Source organism: Dasypus novemcinctus, chromosome 6 (assembly GCF_030445035.2).
Source record: "Dasypus novemcinctus isolate mDasNov1 chromosome 6, mDasNov1.1.hap2, whole genome shotgun sequence".
NCBI lineage: Eukaryota > Metazoa > Chordata > Mammalia > Cingulata > Dasypodidae > Dasypus > Dasypus novemcinctus.
The window spans coordinates 69,243,721-69,257,780 of record NC_080678.1 but is presented as its reverse complement, the minus strand read 5'-3'; the positions used below and the strand labels follow the sequence as shown (position 1 = coordinate 69,257,780).

Below are 14,060 nucleotides of genomic sequence, written 5' to 3'. Positions count from 1 at the left end.
TATATGCTGAATTTGGCTTAGAGAGTGGCCACATTTGAACAACATGGAGGCTCTCAGGAGGTAACTCTTAGCTATCTTGCAGCTCTAGGCCTAGTTGAAATTTCAAGCATACAGGCCCATAAGCATAGTCATCAGTGTCAAGGGCCCATCATTGGCCCATACTTCTTCACTGGTTTTTGCCCTGGTACTTGGGGGATTTTTGCTGGTCCATTGGTGAATGCAACAGAGCTCCCCAAGATGGGAACTCAGCATTCCCTCAGTTGTCGTGTGAAACTGTACTACTATAGCTTTCTGAATCCTGGGAAAACCATTACATTTGAGAAGTATGCTGAGCAAATCAATGAGATGCACCAAAAACTGCAATGCCTGCAGCTGGCATTGATCAACAGAAAGGACCCAATTTTCCATGACAATGCCTGACCACACATCACACAACCAATGCTTCAAAAGTTGAACAAATCGCTTCTTGGCCTTTTGGCTAAGATCAAGTGTAGTATCTGTTCTTATCAGTTTAATATCTGATATGTCCTCTATCTGAGGACAATGTAGTGAACGCATTTTTGGAGTTAGGAGATGGAATAGGGGCTTGCTCTGTCTACTCCATGCATCGGCCTGGTATTGCAGTACCTCCAGGAATGGGGCACCCCTTCAGGGGTAAGAAAAAAAAAAGTTGAACAAACTGGGCTACAAAATTTTGTCTCATCCACCATATTCACCTGACTTCTCACCAACTGACTATCACTTCTTCAAGCATCTTGACAACTTTTTGAAGGGAAAATGCTTCTAAAACCAGCAGGATGCAAAAATGCTTTCCAAGAGTTTGTTGAATCCCAAAACTTGGATTTTTGCATTACAGGAATAAACAAACTTATTTCTCATTGGCAAAATTGTGTTGATTGTAATGGTTCCTATTTTGATTAATAAAGATGTGTTTGAGCTAGTAATAATGATTTAAAATTCACTGTCTGAAACCACAATTCCTTTTGTGCCAACCTAATAGAACAGTTCAGGCCTCTTAAAGTAGTAATGGGGAAAGGAAATCACCTGGAAGGGAAACAGTTGCACATTATAGGGTAATTTTAATAGTTATTGCACATTCTTAGGGCAAGGGGCAGGTTCATCTTGGGAAAATCTGGACATATATACATGGGCTGCTCTAAAGTTTCAGTATAAACTGGAGCAAGCACTGAAGAAGAGCTTTAACACACAGACAGACTATGCTAAAATCCTAGACATGAGGAAAAAACTGGCATCCAGAGTTTGTACATCAAAATAATCAAATGCCCAGACATCAACAAAAGATCACAAGCCATACAAAAAAACTGGAAGAAATGGTTTGGTCAGGGGAAAAAAAGAAAACACCAGAGGAAATACAGACAGTTAATAAATAATCAAAGATTTTCAGTCAAATCTCCTAAATAAATTTAAGGAACTAAAGGAAAATGAGCATAGCTATACACTTAGTTTGGTTTTAGTACTAAAGGATATAAGGAAGGAAATATGTGAAGAAAAAGAAGAATTAGAAAGTTTAAAATGAAACATAACTGAAATCACAATATTGAGATAAGAAAAACACTAGACATTCAACAGCAGATTTGAACAGGCAGAAGAAAGAGTCTGCAAACTAGAAGATAGACAATTGAAATCATACAGTCAGAAGAGCAAAAAGAGCAAATGTATTAGTAGAGTTCTCTAGGGAAACAGAACTGATGAGAGATATCTGTAAATATTAGAAATTTTATAAAATTATCTCATGCAACTGTGGGGATGCATGAGTCCAAATACCTTGTGGTAGCCTGCAAGCCAGGAACTCTCATGACAGTCCTCAGTGAGTTCCCCAGGATAAACTAGCTGGGTGAAGTAGAAATGGGAACTCTGCTGACTGCAATATCACCTCTCCTTTTAAGGCCTTCAACTGATTGGCTGAGACATCTCTCATTGCTTAAGACAGTCTCCTCAATTGATCTACATGTAATCAGCCATATATGCAATCAACTCACTGATGATTTAAGTACATGCAATGTCCTCACAGTACAATTTGGCCAGTGCTTGCATAACCAAACAACTGGGTGCTATTACTTGGCCAAGTTGATAAGGTAAGCCTAACCATCACAGGAAAGAATGAAAAAAAGTGAGCAAAGCCTATGGGATTTAGAAGGAGAGGAGAAAGAATAAGGGACAGAAAGAATATTTGAGGAAATAATGGCTGAGCATTTCCTAAATTTCACAAAAGACATATACATGTCTAAGAAGCACAATGAATTCCAAACAGGATAAACTTCAATAGACCTAGTCTGAAATACTTTCTAATCTGAATGCCAAAGATAAACAGTTAATTCTGAAAGCAGCAAGAGAAAAGCTATTTATCACATACAAGAAATCCTGAATATGACTAAGTGCCAATTTCTTATCAGACGTTATGGAAGCAAGAAAGCAGTAGTATGACATATTTAAGGTACCAAAGAGAAAAACTGCCAGCCAAAAATTATTTATCCAGCAAAACTGTCCTTCAAAAATGAGTGAGAATGGGAAGAGACTGTAGCTCAATAGATTGGGCTCCTGTCTACCATGTGTGAATCCCTGGGTTCCCGTCCCAGGGCCTCCTTGTGAAGGCAAGCCGGCCTGCTCCTTCTGAGAGCTGATGGCCTGTGCTTGCGGAGAGCTGATGGCCTGCACCCATGGAGAGCTGACAGCCCACACCCACAGAGCTGGTGCAGCAAGATGACGCAACAAAGAGAGACAAGCAGACACAGAAGAATGCACAGCAAATGGACACAGAGAGCAGACAGCAAGCAAGCTGCAGTTGGGGGGGGGGGGAATAAATAAATAGTAATAATTTTTAAAAATAAGTGAGAATTTAAGATATCCATTGAAGCAAAAACTGTAAGAATTTGTCACCAAGAGGCCTACCCTACATGAAATGCTAAAGGGAGGTCTTCAGGTTCATAGGAAAGGACAGAGATAGTAGCTTGGAGAAATATAAAGAAGTAAAGATCTCCAGGAAAGGTAATGATGTGGGTAAATGCAAAACCCAATTAGTATGGTATCCTCAGTGTGTAAAAATAATGCTATTCTTTATTTCCTATAAGATTTAGAATAAAATTGAATAAGATATCCTATTTTTAGGATATGCAGAATATAAGGAAGTAGTATGTGACAAAAATGACATAAGTGAAATGCCGGGGTATAGGAGCAAAGACTGTATGCTGTTGAAGCTAAGTTGGTACTATTCAAATGAGTAGGATATAGTTCTTGGGTTAATGCAATATAAAATATATACGGAGTAGCAGCCTGGTGTCAGCCAGGTGTACCATAGTACACCTTTCAAACCTTGACTCTGGTTGTCTGCATGAACCCTGTTTGTGCTCAGTATCCTGTGCCTTGCAAGTAGTGACACCAAGAGTCTGACTTCCAATTCCAGCATACGAGGTGAATGATTGCAGCAATTACCACTTGGCCAAACAACTGCAATGGGTTACCCAGCTTATAAAAGATTTTATGTTAGAGATCATCACAACAAAGTTATGGTGGACTGCCACATCAAGAAAGACAACCTCAAGGTAGTACATATTTTTGACATGGAAGATTTAGGAGATAAAGCTGTGTAATGCTATTGTTGCATGGGACCTCTGATATTAAGAAAAAAGAAACTTAAATGGACAGTTTTGATACTGCAAACTAACTTGTCATATCGTTACCTGAATGTTTAATTCGAATAAATACCACTTCTAATTCACATCCCCTAGGTTCTAGATGTAGTATATTGCAAGATGCAGCTTTCACATTCATGGCATTTGCCTTGCTTGTTGAAACATCATGGTGCACATTTGTTTAAACAAAACAAAAAAGGAAAAAAAGAAAAAAAAACACTTTATGGCCCCTGGATTTTTTTGGTCTTGTAAGGAACCATTTCTTTACATTTAAAATAAGGACAATGGAATATAATCGTATGTTGACGTTAACATATTAAATTATTCTTAAACTCATGTTTATGCAGATTATACTTACAAATTTCAAAGAAAAATTATCATCTCTTCATATTACTTAGTTAGCCCAGAAAGTAAAATGATTAACATTAATCTCTTAATACAATCTAGGAAAAATCTTGTTATGACCTTGATTTTTCTTCTTGATAGTAGTTAGTGATACAAAATGTGGCTTCATTGTTTTCATAGTTTTTGACCAAAATGAACTATGAATGTCATTCTTTTTAATTATGAGTGAGCCAGTCAAGAATGAAGGGACATTAACTTCTTTGTATTCATCTTCATGGATTTTGAATTGATCCATTAAAGAATCCAATAGTGGAAATGAAAAAATAAAATAAAATATGCACAGAAGGAGGAATGAGAAAGGGATCAATCAGTTATTCAAAAGAACAACTATACACAAAAGAAGGCTGAAATAAAGGAAAAGGGGGACCAAAAAGTTGCAAACTGTATAAGAAATAAAGGACAAAATGGCTGAATTCCTGCCTTATCAATAATTGTGCTGAATGTAAATGAATAAAATTTCCCAATCAAAAGACAGAGATTGGCAGAAAAGATAAAAAAGCACTATCCAACTATATGTTGTTTACAAAAGACTCACCAGACTCATCTTAGACTCACAGACAAAAATAGGTTGAAAGTGAAAGGATGGAAAAATATATTCCATGCAAAAAGTAGCCAAAGGAGACCTGGGATAGCAATACTAATTTCAGAAAAAATAGATTTTAGTCAAAATCTGCTGCAAGGGACAAAGGGGAACACTGTATGTTAATAAAAGGGTCAGTCCACCAAGAAGAATTAACAATCATAAACATTTATGCACTTCAAAATACTTGAGGAGGGAAGCAGATTTGGCTCAATTGATAGAGCATCTGCCTACCACATAGGAGGTCCTGGGTTCAAACCCAGGGCCTCCTAGCCCATGTGGTGAGCTGGCCCATGCACTGCGCTGATGCACGCGAGGAGTGCTGTGCCATGCAGGAGTGTCCCCCGCATAGGGGAGCCCCACGTGCATGGAGAACTGCCCTGCGTGAAAAAAAGTGCAGCCTGCCCAGGAGTGGCATTGCAAACACAGAGCTGACATAGCAAGATGACACAACAAAAAGGCACAGATTCCTGGTGCTGCTGACAAGAATGCAGATGGATACAGAAGAACACATAGCAAATGGACACAGAGCAGAAATGGAGAGAGGGGGGAAAGGGGAGAGAAATTTTTTTTAAAAAGTAATTTTTAAAAAAACCATAAAATACTTGAGGCAAACACTGATAAAAATGGAGAAATAGACTCCTCTACAATAATAGTTGGAGACTTCAACACACCACTTGCATCAATGAATAGGACATCTAGACAGATCAATAAGGAATTAGAGAATGTGAACAATACCATGAACTAGACCTTACAGACATGTACAGAGCACTGCACCCCAAAACAGGAGAATAAAGACTCTTTTCAAGTGCACGTGGACCATTATCCAGGATAGACTACATGTTAGGTTACAAAACAAGTCTCAGTAGATTTTAAAAGATTGAAATTATACACAGTATCTTCTTTGACCACAATGGAATGAAGCTAGAAATCAATAACAAAGGGAGAACTGGAAAATCCACAAAAACATGGAAATTAAACAACACGCTCTTAATCAACAATTGGGTTAAAGAAGAACTCCTATAGGAAATCAGGAAATATAATATCTTGGGACAAGTGAAAAAAAAACTCAACATATCAAAGTTTATGGGACACAGAGAAGGCAGTGCTCTGAGGAAAATTTATAGTCCTAAATGCTTACATTAAAAATGAAGAAAGAGCTCAAATTACACCCCTAACCCCATACCTGGAACTAGAAATAGAACAAACTAAACCCAAAGTGAACAGATGGAATGAAATAACAAAGATTAAAGTGGAGATAAGCAAAATAGAGAATAGAAGAATAGAGACCCAATGAAACCAAAAGTTCTTTGAAAAAAATCAATAAAATTGACAAACCTGTAGTTTGACTGCCAAAAAAAAAGGGAGAGAAGATGCAAATAGGTAAAATCAGAAATGAAAGGGATATATTACTACCAACCCCACAGGAAAAAAGATAAAAGGATTATGAAAGAATACTATGAACAATTGTATGCCAACAAATTAGATAGTGTGCATGAAATGGACAAATTCCTAGAAGCACACAAATTATCTACACTGTCTCAAGAGGAAATAGAAAAACTCAGGAGACCAGTAACAAATAGAGATTGAATCCATGATGAAAACCTCCAAACAAAGAAAAGCCCAGGACCAGATTGCTTCACTGGTGAATTCTACCAAACAAAGAAAAATTAATGCCAATACTGTTCAAATTCTTTCAAAAATTGAAGAGGGAACACTTACCAACTCAATCTATAGGCCAGCATCACTCTAATACCAAAGTCAGATAAAAAATCACAAGAAAATTACAGATCAGTAGCCCTCATAAATATAAGTACAAAAATCCTCAACAAAATACTAGAAAACCAAACACATGAGCACATTAAAAATGTATACACCATGATTAAGTGTGAATTTTCCCAGGTATGTAAGAGTGGTTCAGTGTAAGAAGTCAATATAATGACCACATTAATAGATAGAAGGTGAAAAACACATGATCATCTCAATTGATGTGGAAAAGGCATTTGACAAAAATCAACATGTCTTCCTGATAAAATCACAAAGAAAACTAGGAGTACAAGGAGACATCCCTAATATGATAAAGGGCATATATGAAAAACGCACTGCTAACATTATGTTCAATGGTGAAAGGCTGAAAGCTCTCCCCCCTAAGAGCAGGAACAAGAGTGCCCACTGTCACCACATGTTATTCATCTTGCCAGTGCAATTAGGTGAGAGAAAGAAAGAAGACATCCAAATAGGAAAGGAAAAAGTAAACCTTTCCATATTTGCAGAAGACATGATTCCATACATAAACAATCCTGAAAAACCCACCAAAAGCTAGTAGAGCTGAAAAATGGATTCAGCAAAACAGTGGGGTATTAGATTAACAAGCAAACTTCAGTGGTGTTTCTATACTCTCGTAATGAACAATGTGAAGAGGCAATCTAGAAAAAAATTCCATTTACAATAGCAACTAAAAAATCAAATGTCTAGAATAAATTTAAACAAATTTGTAAAGGACTTATGCATGGAATACTACAAAATATTGTTAAAAGAAATAAAAAAGCACCCAAATAAATGGAAGAACATTTTGCATTCATGGATTGGAAAACAAAATACTGTTAAGATGTAAATTCTACCCCAAGCAAAAAGCAGATTCAGTGTAGTTCAAATAAAATTTCCAATACACTTCTTTGCAGAAATGGAAAAGACCGTCATCAAATTCCTGTGGAAAGGTAAGTGGCTCTGAATAGCCAAAACCATTTTGAATAAGAAGAATATAGTTGGAGGACTCACACTTCCTGATTTTAAAACTTATTATGAAGCAACAGTAGTAAAAACAGTGTGGTACCAGCAAAACAGACTCAGACCAGTGGAATCAAATTGAAAGTTCAGAAATAAACCCTCACAACTTTAGCTAATTGATCTTTGACAGGTTTGCCTATTCCACTAATTGAAGAAAGAGTAGTCTCTTCAACAGATATTGCTGGGATAACTGGATATCCATATGCAAAAGAATGAAGGTGGACTCCTACCTCACATCATATGCAAAAATTTACTCAAACTGGATCAAAGACCCAAATATATGTACTATAGAATAAAACTGGAAGAAAACATCGGGAAGCATCTTGCGTTAGACAGTGGTTTCTTAGACTTACACCAAAAGCACAAGCAATAAAAGAAAAAATATAGATAAATAGGATTTTTAAGCAAGATTTATTCTTTTTACTTATTTCTCTCTCCTTCCCATGCCCCCCCCCCAAGTTGTCTGCTCTCTGTGTCCACTGCTCTTTCCTCTGTGACTGATTCCTTCCTTATCAGTGGCACTGGGAATCCGTGTTTCTTTTTGTTGCATCATCTTGCTGTGTTAGCTTTTTGCATGTGCGGCGCCACTCCTGGGCAGGCTGCACTTTCTTTTGTGCTGGGCGGCTCTCCTTACAGGGTGCACTCCTTGCGCATGAAGCTCCCCTACGTGGGGGACTCCCCCTCATGGCATGGCACTCCCGCGTGCATCAGCACTGTGCATGGGCCAGCTCCACATGGTCAAGGAGGCCCAGGGTTTGAACTGCGGACCTCCTACGTGGTAGGCGGATGCCCTATCCATTGGGCCAAGTCCACTTACCGATAAATAGGATTTAATCAAAATTGAAAACTTTGTATATCAAAGGACTTTATCAGAAAGTAAAATGACATCCTACAGAATGGGAAACCATCAATTTAATAAGAGTTTAATATCCAGAATATATAAAGAACTCCTACAACTCAACAACAAAAAGATGAGCAGCCCAATTTGAAAAAAATGACACAAATACTTGAATAGACATTTCTCCAAAGAAGATATACAAATGGCCAATAAATACGTGAGAGACAGTGCTCAATATCATTAGCCATTAGGGCAATGCAAATCAAAGCCACAACGATGTACCATTCTCTTACACAATAGAAATGGCTACTACTTTTCTAAAGGCAGAAAATGAAAGTGTTGGAGAGGATATGTAGAGAAATAGGAACACTTGTGCATCGTTGATGGGAGTGTAAAATGGTGCAGCCACTGTGGATAACAGTTTGACTATTCCTCAGAAAGTATAGAATTACCATATGACCCAGCAATCCTACTTCAAGGTATATATCCAGAATCATTGAAAGCAGGGATTTGAACAGATATTTGCACACGGGTGTTCATAGTGGCATTCACAATTACCAAAAGGTGGAAGCAACCCACGTGCCCATCAATCATTGAATGGATACTTACAATGGAATGTTACTTGGCTGTAAAAAGGAATGAAGTGCTGATGCATGCCACAACATGGATGAATTTTTTTTTTTTTTTTTAGGAGGTACTGGGGATTCACCCTGGGACCTTGTACATGGGAAGCAAGCGCTCAGCCACTGAGCTGTGGCTCTTTCCCATGGATGAATCTTGAAGACATCATATTGTGTGAAGTAAGCCAAACACCAAAGGACAAATACTGTATGGTCTCACCTCCATGATATAATCATAATATGCAAATTTGCAAAGTCAGAAATTAGAATACAGGTTGCCAGGGGCCAGGTGAAGGAAGAGAATGGGGAGTTAATGTGTGGTATGGAGTTTTTCTTTGGGGTGATGGAAAAGTATTGGCAATTGACGATGAGGCAGTGAACAAGAGTGAGGATGAGGCAGTTTTGGTGGGGCACCAAAGGACCATCTGTATTCTAAAAAAACCCAAATGTGTGGGAAGAAGCCTGGCCATGTTTGCTTATGAAGCTGCTTCCCCTGTCTTGACACACTTGTCCCGGTTCCCTCTCCGCAGGCCTCCACACAAATAGGGCAAGGTAAATACTGGAATTCCAGAGTGAAGTTTCCATGAGATACACCAGAAGAAACCTACTTAAAAATTTTTTTTCTAAATTCAAGTAAACATACAACTATTAAAGCAGGGTTTTTTATCCTTTCTTGTTCCGTGGACCCCTTTGCCAGTCAGGTAAAAACCACGGCCCCCTTACTAAGTCCACACTATACTGTGTAGTATTTAATAAATATATCACACCTACACCAACATGTCCCCACAAGAACAATGTTTTTTTGAAATTTCGGTTCAAGTTCATGGACCCCTGGTTAAGAACCCCTGTATTAAAGCAAGTTTTGCTTACCACTGATTATCATCTCCAGCCTCACTTGGGCTTCACTTTACACTCTCTGGGAGATCCTGGTATTGTGGAAAAAAAGCACTGCAGAGAAGCAGTCCATAGAGGTCCAGCTCTGCTATGGTAATTCACATGCTTCCCTCTCAGGGCCTCAGGTGGGTAAAGAGAGGAACACATCTCCAAGTATTCAGGATGGTTTCCAGAAAGACAGCTTATTTTCCTGTAATTTTTTCTTTAAGAGTATCTTAAATATTGACTGCTAGTGAATCCTGTTAAGGATATGCTGTTGGTAAGATTTAGCCACTGCCTTAGCTTGCCAACAAGCAGTGTAACTTACAGTAAGTACGTGACGTCCCAGCCTTAAAAATAAAATTAGACTATTCATATAGGTATTTCTGCTGGTCTTCAATAGAAGGTTGTTGTTTTTTTAACTTTAATATACTGTACTTTAATTTTAGTCAAGAAAAGATACTGTGTTAGTGTTTTCACGTGAAGTTATGCAGTGTATAGCTTACAGAAGTTGGCTTCCTCCCATCCCAAGCCCCACTATTACTCCTATGGTAAGCCACTTTCATTTTAAAAATAGATCTGTTCTACGAGACCTAACTTGGCCCTGGTTGTTGTCCTCTTATGCGAGTTATTTGATTTAAAAATAGAACTGTCTTACTAGATCTGTATCAACTAGCTTATGATCATCTCTATCTGGAGTAAACTCTCATTAGGCAGTCAGTTACGTGGAGTCATGTTTGGGAACCTTATAGTCCAGCTACGGTTTGTGTATGTATGTTTGGTGAAGTGACAGAATGGGCTTTGTTTCTAGATTGATGATTTCAGGGTATTTAGCTTATACATGTTTTTCCTAGGCTAAATTTAACTTCTTCTAAGGGCTGGGGGAGTTTGCTAATTTGGATAAAAGAGAGATTACCACTGGAAAGTAATTAAAACGTAACATTTTTGGATAAAGTGATCATCTTTAGGATGTTTTTGGATCAATCAGATTTCTGTTTTAGCCAGAGAAGTTTTAACTTAAAATGCATTGCATTATTTCAAGCATATTAAAAACCATCAGTATTCTGTGAACACATATTTTTAGAGTACAGGTATACAGAAACACCATTAAACAAGTAATATGTTTATTAATTTTCAACTGCCTTAATTGTTCAACCTTTACATGAAATTTTATTATCCAACTTCACAGAGTAAAAATATGTGTTATATTGTTGAAATTAAATTACTGTTGATTTTATGATGATTAAAGCCTTAACCCTAACACAGGAAATTCTTTTTGCTTTATAGAATTTTAGAGATGGAATTATTTATTCTGTTGTAAGCCTAGAATTTACTGAGTTACAGAGAATGAGTATATAATGTGATATATATTATATACTTTTATTATCAAATTATAACTTAATTGATGTACTTTAAACAATTCAACATTTTAAAGTTAATTTTTGAAATTGAATTTTCTATCAGATCTGATTATACAGTGTGAAAACTTGAAATATTTAATCAGATTTGTTTTAATTTCAGGAAGGATACTTTCTCCTTAAAATGATTTTTTGTAGACTTTTGCCACATAATCCTTTCTTTACAAGTCCTGTTTTTTATCTATCTAACCAGCAGAGAGCACTTTAGCTTGTAACATGAGTGTAGTATATCTAAATGAATACAGTCAAGATTGTGCTCCATCAAAGAAATGGGCAAACAGTGACCCCCAGTCAAAGATTCATCCATCTTCTGTGAACTCAAATCCATTCCATCAATTCCTAAATTTTGCTTCAGTTTAAACACACATCTGTAGTTTTAATATTAGTACAATGACATTTTCCTCAAACACATCCTTGTGCTCTGTACTTGGCCAGACAATTTCATGATAGTTGTATTCTTGTATGTTTTACACTCTCAGTTAATTTGTAAATTTGTACCCGAACAGACTAAATTTAATCTCAATTTTTGTACATCCATGATTTCTATAAAAGAAGCTCACACCTATGGATACTAGTAAGTACTTGTTGAAAAAGACTTTTCTGAGGAGGCGATGAAGAGTCAGTAAATCTTCCGACTCCCATAATCAAAGTGAGGATTCTACTATAGATGGAGGTTATCACAGCATTCCTTGACTAGTGAAGAATGCAAGGAGAGGTGGGAAAGTCTGACTTCAGGCCACTTGTTTGGACTGTTAAGCTTATATAGCATTTGTGTAAAGCACCTCCTCCCTCAAAATGCACACATCCAACAAGCCAGGCTTGCCAGAATGAAGTAAATAGGTGAAACGGGTGTCCTCAGAGCTGTGGGTTCTCCAGACTTCCCTACGTTTTGAAGATGAGCAAGGGCTGACTCACTGATGTTGAAAAGTTTATTCTTACATATTATGATTTTTCACCTTTTACTGCATGATGAGAGGAACATAATGGAATGGCAGCAGGAAATGGCAAGTGTGGGTAGGTAGCAGTTCAATGTCTGAGCAGAAACTCCGAACACAAAAGTTAGGTGCCTGATACCATACAGAATTCTGGCCACATCAGACTTATTGAGATGTGTATTATTATAATTAAATAATATGCGATCCTAATGGTAGAAAGTAGCTCAAATAGCTAAATCACAGTTCCTAAAATTCCTGTGGCTTTCTCAAGGGTAATTTGCATCCATGTCTCTGGCCTTCTCCATCATGGGTGAAACCATCCCAGATGTCCCTCCTGCCAAGGTCTTTCTGGGTGGTTGGTTTCTCCAGGCATACGGGTCGGAATGTTCATAACAAGTAGACATAAACCCCCTTCTGTGATAGGTAAAGAATGGGAAATTGCTTACTATAAACACGTCCATCCTTTTGTTTCCATATTTTAGCATCATTTCCTTGTACCAGTGTTTGGTCCTCCAGCTTACATCACTTAAAATTAACCCTCCGTGAGTTGCTTTCTCTGCAAGGCCATGCTTTATATTAATTTTAATTGAATTTCTCTGGAATAAAAATGTTAGGGTGGGGAAATAACATGATTTATTTCTGGCTTCTGTTCCCTGAGGGATTGATCTGACCCTGCCCCCCACTTTCTTCTCCCCTTAACACTTGTTTCCAACCCCACCTTCCTACCCTCAAATTGCGTCAGTTATCTACTCAAAATGACCCTTTTAAATCTTGGTGATTGCCTCTGCTGGATCCTGGAAGCTTCTTGAGTCAGGATGTATCTGGTACTTTTCAAAAGATGCTTAAATGACAGCTTCTGATGGTTGCTAAGTTCAAAAGGATGGAAGATGTTATGAGCGAGTTACTGCCCAGGTGTGAAGCCTTCCAGGTAGACGGGCTCTGGGGCGCAGGTGGAGGCCCCGTAGAATGTGGGTTTGTGGTGTGGTTAGGGCAGCTGAGGAGTCTGTAATGTGATCTGAGACCTGCGCGGCCTTAAAAACAGTCAAGAAGCACGGAATGTTTCTGCCACAGAGACATTTTGCTCTGAGTATTCCCTGAATATTCTGGAGGTTCTCTTGCTGGCCAATCGGTTGGTACACACATGGTATAGTCAATAACTACATATGAATAATGACAAATCAGGTACGGGGACTTTCTGTGATTAACCCTTCATTAGAAATTTTAGGTGAAGATTGGCAATTTGTCCATCTTTCTGCTTGTCATATAAAGTAATCACCTAGAAAGTGGAGCCACTGATTTTTCCAGTGATAGTAGGTCTCTTTTATTGTCTGAATTATTGAGTGTGTTTTTTTTTTTTGCAAACAGTAACCTGATCTTTTATCACTCTGACCGCAGTCTCCTCTTCTGGTATGCCTGATGTATTCAACACATGTGTTAGAATGGGAGGCTATCAGCAGCACTGAGAGCAATTTACATTCAGCTTCCCAGCCTGCAAAAGCAGCAAATCATCCTCTGGGAAGGCTTTAGAGACTTGTCAGCAGTCTGTAGCTTATTTCTGTGTGTGTGAGGGTGTGTGCGTGTATGTGTGTCTCTCTCTTTCTCTTTCTCACCATTTACAGGCTGGAATCACTGTGGAGGAACAAGCAACAAAGTCTTGTCAAGATTTGTCTCAGGGTAATGATTAGTTAAGAATGAAAGGCTAAAATATTGATTTTCGTTAGAAGAATAATTGACTGTTTGATGTAGAGAACACCCAGTTTCTTCTGGAGGAAAGCTGAGCAGGGCTACATTAGCCGCCGGCGCCTCCGAGAGCAGCAGGAGCTGTGTTTAAGCAGCGGCAGCTTGCCTGGGGAGCACCCGTAAATGGACTTTGGTCTCAATGCATTGACTCTTTGTCCTGGTTTTGGATGTTGGAATACGGGCAGCGATCTCCTGTCCTTTAAAAACTCACCTG

At 38.2% G+C, this 14,060-nt stretch overlaps 1 non-coding gene across 1 annotated transcript; it reads left to right on the top strand.

Moving 5' to 3' along the window:
• The first annotated feature begins 458 nt into the window (after window positions 1-458).
• LOC111759956 (U2 spliceosomal RNA) lies at window positions 459-649 on the top strand. Its single transcript, XR_002793783.1, has one exon. It is a non-coding gene; the product is annotated as a U2 spliceosomal RNA (small nuclear RNA).
• The last annotated feature ends 13,411 nt before the right edge of the window (window positions 650-14,060 follow it).